This window comes from Cupressus sempervirens, chromosome 5, assembly GCF_028749045.1.
Source record: "Cupressus sempervirens isolate cs-2001-9-10 chromosome 5, ASM2874904v1, whole genome shotgun sequence".
Lineage (NCBI taxonomy): Eukaryota > Viridiplantae > Streptophyta > Pinopsida > Cupressales > Cupressaceae > Cupressus > Cupressus sempervirens.
Window position 1 is genome coordinate 660,155,829 of NC_143122.1, and position 11,056 is coordinate 660,166,884.

The 11,056-nt window shown below is 32.0% G+C and overlaps 1 pseudogene; it reads left to right on the forward strand.

Moving 5' to 3' along the window:
• Positions 1-9,010: 9,010 nt before the first annotated feature.
• LOC149557621 (pathogenesis-related protein PR-1 pseudogene) lies at positions 9,011-9,502 on the forward strand (annotated as a pseudogene).
• The last annotated feature ends 1,554 nt before the right edge of the window (positions 9,503-11,056 follow it).

The window sequence follows — 11,056 nt, forward strand, 5'->3', positions numbered from 1 at the left end:
AACCCAAGTAGCTAGAGGCAAGTTGTTAGCCAATCAGCCCCATAATTGAGATCTTTACATAGCATCATTGGGAGTATAAACATCAATGACTCCAAAAGAATGATTGATAATAGAAAGTAAAATCCAAATGTTTTTTTGCATGGGGTTAGAATCGTGCGAAATAATAGCAAAATGAAGATGAAGTGATAAGAGAGTAACTACGCCATCACTACCACCATTGTGTTGAGAGGAAAGCATAATGCCATCTAGCCAAATGACATAACATGTAGATGAAAGCATGAAACTAGAGATCTTAACTTCTTGCATATAGAGAAAATCTAAATTTCCAAGTCTATGATAGGTATCCCTAACATAGTACTTTCTACAAAGGTCTGTAAAACCTCACACATTCCATGATAAAAAAAAATCGTGAAAATTCTTCCATATCTTCCTCATCCTTGAGAGAGGAGTAATTATTCTACAAGAAAGTAGAAATTGGGTTAAAGCCAGAAGAAAAATCCTCTAGATTGATGGCCTCTCGTTTATCCTATGGTTTCTCATCACATTCGGGAGGACTATGAGACTGCTGCACATTTTGAGACACTATGAAAGAAGTAGCAAGAAGCACACAAATCACAATAGAGGTGTTAGCCCTAGCAGCCACATTAATCTCCTATGAGCTAGGGTTTGAAACTTGTGAAACACTAAGGTTTGGTCCTGAAAAAATTGCGTGCATCCCTAAATTGGCTAGGGTTTGTACTCTTGTTGAGATAGGATGAACCAAAATGACAGCCACATATGACTATTTAGGAGCCAAGGGAGCCTTTCCATTGCACCCAATAGTAGTCAATTCTTCTTTATTCCCTTTTGTTGGTTTGGCAAGAACCTCTTTAGGCAAGGATTTAACCCTGGGCATAGCCAAAGGACAATCCCTAATTTCATGCTTCACCAACTGACACCTATAGTAGGTGTTGGGAAGGTTCAAATAAAGCATCTTTTGAGAGAATTTTTGAGACCCAATCTGTATTTCTAGAGAATCCTTAAGATCCTTGGAAAGATCAACCTCAATGCAAATACATTTCTAAGGGAAAGCATTGAAAAATTTCTCATATTCCTTTGTGATAACTTTACCAAGAGTATTGGCAATGGACTCAATAAAAGACCAACATGGCAAGGGTAAACTCAGGAACTATACCCACATATTAACTCTAAGCTTTTTGTCATCAAAGACAATGATGTCCCTCGACCATCTTTGAAAAGAAAGCAAGGAAGAACACATAGACTGAGGACTATTGCTAAAAACCATGTCTACCTATGAAGGGTTTGCAAAGTGAAATACAAAAAAACCTTTGGTAAAGTTTTGCACATCATCAAGGTAGACTCCATGAGGAGTCTAGCTCTTGTTAACCCATTCTTAGAGCATAGCTTTAGGAGGAGTCCTACCGACAAAATACACTATTAAGGTATGTTGTTCTAACCAATCACAAGCAGCATCAAATTCTTGTAAATGAAGGATAATATAAGGATTACCTTGTGAAAAACCTTTGGGATGAATTTGTGAGGACATTTATTTAATGGAGGCACCATGGCTTTCTAAAGTAGTAACATGAACACCAATATCAACAACTAGGTCACCACTAGCCATGGCCATTATAAACTAGCCTCAAAACTCCCATAGTAAATATAGTTTGACAAGTGGAAATAATAGAAGGGAAGCTTAGAAAAAGAGTTGTATACAAGAAACTGTGAGCCTTTAAATGTTGAAGAATCGTTATCAAGAAAATCTTGGAAAGATGCAATGATTGAAGAATATCAATCAATATTAAAAAATTATTGTCTCTTCTAAGTGGCTATTCAAAGTCAAGCATGCACCTAACAACAATATTGAAAAATATAAAGCTTGATGTGTAGCCCATAGATTCTCATAGAAGGAAGGAATTGATTATGAAGAAATTTTTTCTCCAATCACTTGGTATACATTTGTTAGAACTATCATAGCAATTGTAGCATCCAAAATGTGGAAGATTCATCAAATGGATGTAAAAAAATTTCATAAATGGTGAACTTGAAGAATAAGTATGTACTGAGAAACCAAAAAGATTCATCACTCATGAAAAAATTCTCATGTGTGTAGATTAAAGAAAGCACTAGATGGCCTTAAATAAGCACCTAGGGCATGGTAATAAGGAATAGATAACTATATCACAAAATTCGGGTATTCCAAGAATGAAGTTGATCCTATTATATGATTCAAAATAAATGGAGATGATATGATTATTCTTCTATTGTATGTTGATATTTTTTAATAATAGGTGAAGAGCATCTTATAGCCAAATGCAAACATGAACTAATAACAAAATTTGATATGAAAGAGCTAGGACTTCTTCATTACTTCCTAGGTCTAGAAGTTTGGCAAAAAGAGAACTACATTTTCTTAAATCAAGGAAAATACATTGTTGATATTTTGACTAAGTTTGGAATGATGGATTGTAAACTAGTTACTACTCCTATGGAAGCTAACTTACATTAACTAAAGAATTACGGGTTCAAAATATGAACCTAAAGATCCTACTTACTATAGACATATCCTCGGTCACTAATATATTTGGTGAACACTCATCCTAAAATGTGTTATGCAACTAATACATTAAATCAATTCATGTGTGAACCTAAGAAGATACACCTAATGGAAGCTAAGCATATCTTATGATATCTAAGAGGCTTAGTTGGTATGGGACTCAAATATGATCAAGTTGATATCAATCTTCATGGATATTCAAATTTTGATTGGGCAGAAAGTTCTACTAAAGGTAAGAGTACTATAGGATGTTGTTTCAGTCTTGGATCTTCTATGATTTCTTGGTTTAGCAGAAAATAATCTTCAGTTGCGTTTTGCTCCGCTCAAGCAAAATATATAGCCTCTTCTATGGGATCCAGAGAAGTAATACGATTAAGGAAGTTGCTAGTAGGGTTGTGCAAGAAACCTTTGAAGCCAACTATTATTCACTGTAATTATCAAAGATTTATCAAGCATTCAAACAAATATTTTTGTATCCACATAATTTATCTCCATATTAGTCAAGAAATGAAAATAGGTGCAAAATGATCTAGAATACAACATATGAAGTTCATAAATAATTCTTGTCCCTTAGAAACTGGTGATACTCTTGTTTATAGGTATAGATATCTATTATCCTATTCCTTTATAAATTTTAATAAAAAGAATGATATATATTGGGAAATTATCAAATAAATACATGGTTAGGTAGATGCATCAATTGTTGTGTTTATTTAGTCATTTACATGGCAGGGTTGATGGAAAGAAATGGTAACATTCTTCCCTTATCATGTTATGAATCATTCTCCTTTTAAATTTTGTTTACCTTTTTAGAAGAGCTCCACAATTAGGTAAATCTTAGTAGGATACAGGTTAGTAGTTCCTCACAATTAGTTCATTTTCCTAGGTAAAAGTACAAAGTTGTGTCACCTTTTAGGCAGACTTATCTGAATGACTAAGTTTAAGTATTTCGATCTAAAAATCAATTTTGTCCAAATATATGATCAGATAAATTCATTCTAGATAAGTTATATATGGTCTCACACCTTTCCAATTGGAAATGTATATTAAATGTATGTTTTATACTAGTTTGTATCTGATCACTAAAGAAATTTTTTAAAAATTAGAAATGTGACATTTTAATAACTCTTACTATTTTTTATGATATTTTTTTTAATAACATATAAACACCATTTTATAGAGCTTAGAGTCAAGAATATTCTCATATAGAGTTTATAGTTTTTCAATTAAATATAGTAAATTATAATTTAAAAATTCTACAAGCACACATTTTAACACTCAAAAGGATGTCAATTTTGAGAAAGAAAAAAAATATTAAATCATATAAAAAAATAAAAATTATATGACATTCTAGAGGAGTGAGTCCTCTTCTAGAATGTATAAGTTTTCTCCTAGTTAGAATAGATTTGTTTTGAAAAATGTGGTGGAAGATTAAAACTATTGATTTTAGGTGAGTTGAAATTTGAATCATTATAAAAAAAGAAAATATAGGTCTACAGCCTGGTTTTATTTTTTATTGTTCTAGCTATACATGTTATCTATAACATAGTCTGAGATCAAAGGGAAATAAGTTTATTTCCATATGGTTTTGTGGTGGGAATTAGACCCCTAATTTTTAGCATTTTTAAATAGCTAAAAATTATCTATAAAAATTAGGAAAATATATCAATTCTTATTCCAAATAATTATTAAAAATTATAATCCTAAACTTCATCCACTTCTACACATTTCATTAGTTTACTTCATTTTCAAATTCAAAATAATAATAATTTTATGCCATTGAAGGTGAATAGTTATACTTTTGTCATCCCTTTTCTTCAAAAAAGAGTGACATAGGTATGCGCTTTTACCCTCCTATACCTGACACGACTATGTTCAGAATAGAAATGGGAGCATTGTCGCTACTCCCAGGCACTCCCATTTTTTCTTGTGGAAAAATATCAACAAAATGACCCCAAAAGTAATTCTTTTAAATATTAAAATAATTTTAAACATCCCAAACATTGCCTTATGTTATATTGTTAAACAATCACAACTATATGTCTGAATAAGATATTCTCAACAATAAGGAATTGACACATTTCTATGAGGATTCAATAGCTTGTTCTTAAATTTCCAGCTATAATACCTTTATGTGGAGCTAATTTCAATTGGTTGGGTTCCTTGTTTTTCTTCAAACTCTACAAAATTTCACTTTATCTTTCGATGCATGTCCATAATTGGTTGTAAAAGGATAAAATATTGGTTGAGACTATGGAACATGGCTTCACACCTACCATTTGCAGTCTTTTTAGTTTTTTAGAAACCTTTTCAGACCAATATCCTTTGTGAAGGTTCTAAAATCATTTTATTTCATTTCTTGTGATAATTCCTTGAGGCATTCGGTCAAACATTTGTCGTGAGATCACATGTATCTAAGTCAACACCATCTATGCTTCCATTTTGATACAATTTTTGGTAAAGTATTCTCTATTTATGCTCATATTGCAAACAAAATTTGTAATCATTATACTTTATGAAATAAATTTTCTTTGTTAATAGAGATCAGATGCTTTTTCTACGCATTCACATAATTTATCTTTGGTTGAAAGTTCTTTATCAATGTAATGATCATGTGAGCTTCTAGAAACTATTTTGGGATTAATATGAAATCATTTCATCATAAATTGCACCTCTTTGAGGTAGCATGTCAAATAATATAGGTCACATGAAGAGAAGTAGAGCTTGAAAAACAAAATAGAAGCTTGACCATTTGGAATGTCCCTAACAACACATATATGCTTGACCAGTTTGAAAGCTCCCTTGACTATAGTTAGACCTAGAAACTTTGCATTCCAACATGAAACTTCTAGCATCCCACCATACCTTCTTTGGAAGGAACTTGGATGCCCTATGACTCTTGTTTGATAGTGGAAAGTGCAAGAGAGTTTATGACATCCAATGCTTGTTGGAACCAAATGATAATTCAAACTTGCATCCTGTTCAAATCTGGTGTGCAACAATCCTAGCATTGATTGTACCTTCATGATTTTAATTTACTCATAATTTGATGTAAGAGCCAAAATTTTCAGATTTTTGAAACCACTCTATCCTAAGGTCATCGTAAAAAAAAATTATATTCCATCTTTGATAAATCAATAAAGTTATGAAAATCAATTGTACACTTTTTGTGTTTCCATGTAACTAAATTTTAAATATTTTGTTCATCTGATTTCTATGACATCTAATCTTTGTTGCTTTGTACAAATTATGAGTCATGATTAGACATTTAAACAATTTCTGACAATGGTGATGTTTAATTAATATGTTGATTGATATTTCTAACTATATGATGTAGAACTTAAGGAGAATTATACATCATGTAGATAGAGGAAATTGAGCTATTTCTAAGTACAATAATTAATTATATTTCCATGCAATAAAAAATCAAGATAAATGTACACTAATTATATATGGAAACTAGGTATAAATTACTAAAGAGATTATTGGGATTAACTCAAAAGATAAGAACCAAGACAATGTAAAATGATTACAAATTGTATGATTATTCTTTAAAGGGTGCTGGCTAGATGGAAGGGCACCTACTTTACAAGAAAATATATGGTGTTTTGATTCCATTGTGCCTTATTATGACCAAATACACTATTAAATATACTACTAAATATTTGATCAAATATACTACTAGATATGCTACTAAATATAACACTAAAAAGTTGACTAAATATACTAAATATGTGATCAAATATGCTACTTAATATACTGCTAAATATGTGAGTAAATAACTGATCAAATATAAAACTAAATATGTGATTAAATATACTATGAAATATGTGACTACCCACATGATTAAATATATTACTAAATCAACTATTGAATCTGTTACTAAATATATCACTAAATCAATGATAAAAATTAGTGATCAAATAAATGACTAAAATTGCTTAGTAATAAATTTAGTAGTGTTATAAATGACTGGATATTAACTACTATTAGTCATGTGATTAGGTTTAGTCACATATATACAAATTTTAGTGGTTTTTTAGTCACATATTGCTATTTTTGTACTAGTGAAATTAAAGACCCTTTTGCAGAGAAGAAAGTGGAAAAGGATAGGAGGGATATTAACAGCGGATGGATTCAAGGGGAGCTAGAGGAAATGAAGATCAAAATGAAAAAGAGAGAGGAAGTTAGGGAAAAAGATGAAGATTTGCATGTTTTTACGAAACATGATGTTGGTTTGTGGGATGGTGCTTCCTCCCACCCTCCTGAACAACCTTCATTTCAAGAAAAGATTGAAAAGCTAAAGAAGTAGCTAGGTTTTGTTGCTAGTGGTTGTTGTGTAGGTTAGTGTTGGTGGGTCTCATTTTTATGTTGTTGGTTCATGCTTGTTTCTTGTTTATTGCTAATTTTTTTTTCTATTTTAGTTCTAATTTTATCTTTTTGGGTTCTTTATGTTTTAGTAAGGTGTCACTTCTTGTGAACCTTTTTTTCATTTTTTTGTACTTGACTTTGTGTTTAATTTTAATTAAGGGTTTAGGTCTTATCCATCTTTACTTAATATGGTCATGGTCAATATAATAAACACCTACAAGAAAAGCTACAAACATGATTATTTGCAAGAATTTACTAACATTAGTACTCAACACAATTGACAAAATATAGATCCTATATAATGTATCTACAATATCTATATTTTCTATAATTTACTTTCTAAAATTTTATGACTAAATTTAGGTAGAATAAGGTCTTTCCTAAGGAAAAACACATATAAACTAATTAATTTTTTCTAAATTGAAAACATACAATTATGTTTTATCTATTTTGAGCAATTAATAGGCCTTCGATGAAAAAATTAAAACATATTCATCCAATTATAAAAAAAGTCATATATCCTTTAATTTTTTTATTATGAAATATTGCATATTAGAGCATATTTGTTTAGCTTTACTTTTCTCTATTTATTTTTGTATATTATGCTAAAACACTCTTATTTCCTTTTAAGTTCATTTGAATAATAGTCATTCCTATTATAGGAATGACATTGGACTTGAAATTTTCTCTTGAGAAATAAGAGAGACATAAGTCTATCTATAAAAGAAAATCAGATGCTTTTTGTTTCTTTTATAACCATGACTATGGCTTCAAAGTTTGTGGATAAGCTATTTTATATCTTCTATTATTAGATTTAAATAATCTTCTTAAGATTTTCTATTTAGGAAATTTCATTTTGAACATTCGTCTTTGTTTCTAGTGTGGTTCTTAGAAAAATCCTTTTATATGTTGTTTGAACGACGCAAAAGGGATCTTTGAAATCCATTTTTATTATCTTTGAGTAAGCTCTTCCTTCACTAAGATATATAACTGTATTGTACTAGATCAGCTTCATTACATAAAACCATCATGTACAAGCTACCATTTTTTAATTTATTTTTATTATAATCACCAAAAATAAGAGAATTTCTAGAATGGCCAAGCGTGTGCTTATTATTGTTAATTGGAAAGATCTATAATGAAAATACAATATCTCTAACTTTATTAAATTTAAATTTAAACCTGATACCAAGCGAAGAGAATGGAAAAGAGAAAAAAGATAACATAGATAAAAATATAATATATACTTACGCACGCATGTATGCATGCATACATACATACATGGCTGTTAAAACACAGTTGCCAGTTTATGTCATGTTATCTTACACGCATTTATATATAGGGCCGCCTTGTTCAGCGAACGTAGAAAACAAATGGTGTAAAACACGGGGTACGTAATTAAATAAATCTTGCATCTTAATTAAATAAAATCGAAGATTGCACGTTCGTCGTTAGCAGTATAATTATATGAATCTGACCTGGAGAAATGAAAATTTTACACGTTTGAGCCATCGAAAATCATGTCATCGGCTGGCAGAGTGAATGGCCTTCAGAGAAAGAAAAGTAAGAATCCAAAAAATAAACAGCTGAAACACCAGAGCGATGAATCTAATAAAAATCGTCTCCAGTTTGGCCCATGTCTAAAGCAACAACCCGCGGTCTCTGCTTAATGTACCGCCTGCCACGGGCGGCACATTTACAGCGTCGGCTGAGTTTCTTAATGCAAAACGCGTTGTTGATCTGGCTAAATAAAACTTCGCGCACCAAATCGCTCTTAAAAAAATCAAACTTGGGCAACAAGCCAAAAGAAGTCAGAGAAAGGTGGCCGGCGGAAATACGATTATTTGTGGGAATGAAGACATCGTAGCTCAAAGCGATAAGGATTGGAGTGATTATATTCTCTGGGAGGCCGTCTACATTGTTTACTCAATCTATAATTATATCATCTTGCCTTTGTATTTAAGAACACAGACGTTGTTGCGAACATTATCTCAAGTATTTCTCAAAAATCGGTTCAGATCTTATCAATTGTTTTCAACTTTTTAGCAGTATTGCAAGATTAGAATTTTTGTTGTCATAAAGATGGGTATATTTTTCTATCTGCTTCTCATGCTTTTAATGGTGGGCATATTAGGCAGTGTGGAGGGCATAAGCAGCTCAGATGCCATAAAGCAATTCCTTGATCCACAGAACAAGGCGAGAGAAGCCGTTGGAGTTCCCTTGCTTACATGGAACCGCACAGTTGCAACTTATGCACGTAACTATGCGAGAAAGAGAAGAAATGACTGCCTTCTCGAGCATTCAGAAGACTCGCCCTACGGTGAAAATATATTCTGGGGAAGCGGCCCAAATTGGACACCTCTACAGGCAGTAGATGCTTGGATTGATGAAAAGAAGTGGTATGTTCATGCAAATAACACTTGCACAGGCTCAGATTGCACACACTATACTCAGATTGTATGGGCAACGACCGAAACTGTTGGATGTGCTATTATAAAATGTAAGAACAATGACACTTGGATCATATGCAGCTATGACCCACCGGGCAACTATATTGGTAACAGGCCTTATTGATTGCCCGAATATAGGCAGCATATATTTTTTTAACCAAGTGAGGAAAAGAAAATTATTGTCTCTGATATCATGTTTCTGCAAGGCCTTATTGATGGCCACAGTATAGGGTCCATATGTTGGGTTCTGATATAATTATTGTTGGTTTTGCAAATTCATTGCGTATGGAATATTGGAGGTTCATAGATTTGTTCATATATGTCAATTGCTGAATTGTGTTGATGAAACTGTTAATACAAACTTGTGTGTTTGTGATACTGAATTGGACCGAAGCAGCTTGGTTTTAAGCACTCAACTTGTTACCCTGAATATTTCCTTCCTTACAAATGATATATAGTACATTAAGCGGGGTTGTGCACAATTCTCCGTATCTATTTACATATACTGCAGTGATGGGGAGTGGTAATCTCGTCAAACAATAGTTTAGTAGCTTTAATAGTCAGTTCTTCAGAAAATGGTTTTGAAAATTCTTTCAATGGAAAACATTACATTTTCATTAAATGAAGAAAAACCATAAGTACTCTATGTGAATAACAAATTTTGTTTTTGAAAAATCGTCGACTAAATAGCAACAATCAGACATAGGATTCATGAACTTCCGTTGATCAAAAGCTTCGTTCGTCAAAATCTTGTTTTGAAAATGTCCATGATCTTTAAGTTCATACTAAGCGCTAGAGGTGAACTGCATTGACACGTTCGATTTATTCGTCCTGGATGGTGGTATAAATTTCTTGGTACAAAACTTACAATAGAGGTGTAGTCTTCGTGATAATTTTAGTTGCCTATTAGTTGTAAGATTTTCAACTAAATCTGAACTGGAAGAAAGAAGACAAATTGTAGAAAAAAAAAGAGAAAACAGAGCTATTGAATAAAATCTATATTCATTGATTGATTACAATCTACATAATAATGTAATATATATTTAAAATAAAATCTTTAGAAAATCTTAAATCTAATGCAGCAGCTGGTGTTTAACTAGTACATCAAACAGTTAACCAGACGCTAGAAACAAAGAGCCCCAGTAAAGACTGTGGATCAATCTGAGATAATGTTGCATTAGTGACTTCAATTTGGGCATGAGAAAAATGGGTTATATGCAGCGGAGATCCCAAATTAATGGGCGGTGCATGAAAGATTGGAGTTTGATGTTGCATGAGAAAACTGAAGTTGGAATTATGCACCGACACACCCCCTTAATTTTAACTTTGGAGAAAATAAAATTTTGAGGAAAATAAAGAGGAAAGAGGGAAAACCTAGTGCGAATAAATCCCACCTTCAAAATAGATGCTAATAAAGCAATAAAACTACCATACTACAATTTCGTTCAGCCCAACAAGATCTCCAAAAAAGTGAAATGAAAGAGAAGATAGATCTCTTCACAATGTGTAGTCAATGGTAGATGTTCAAAATTGTGCACAGAGTGTGGTCCATGATCTTGAAAAACATTCTTCCCTTTTGGAAGAAACAAAATAGAAGATGTATGAATGAAATCTCCCCATCTTGAAAGGAATATGTAGTCAAGATGTATGATGCCTCATAAAATTGCTCCATAGTCTC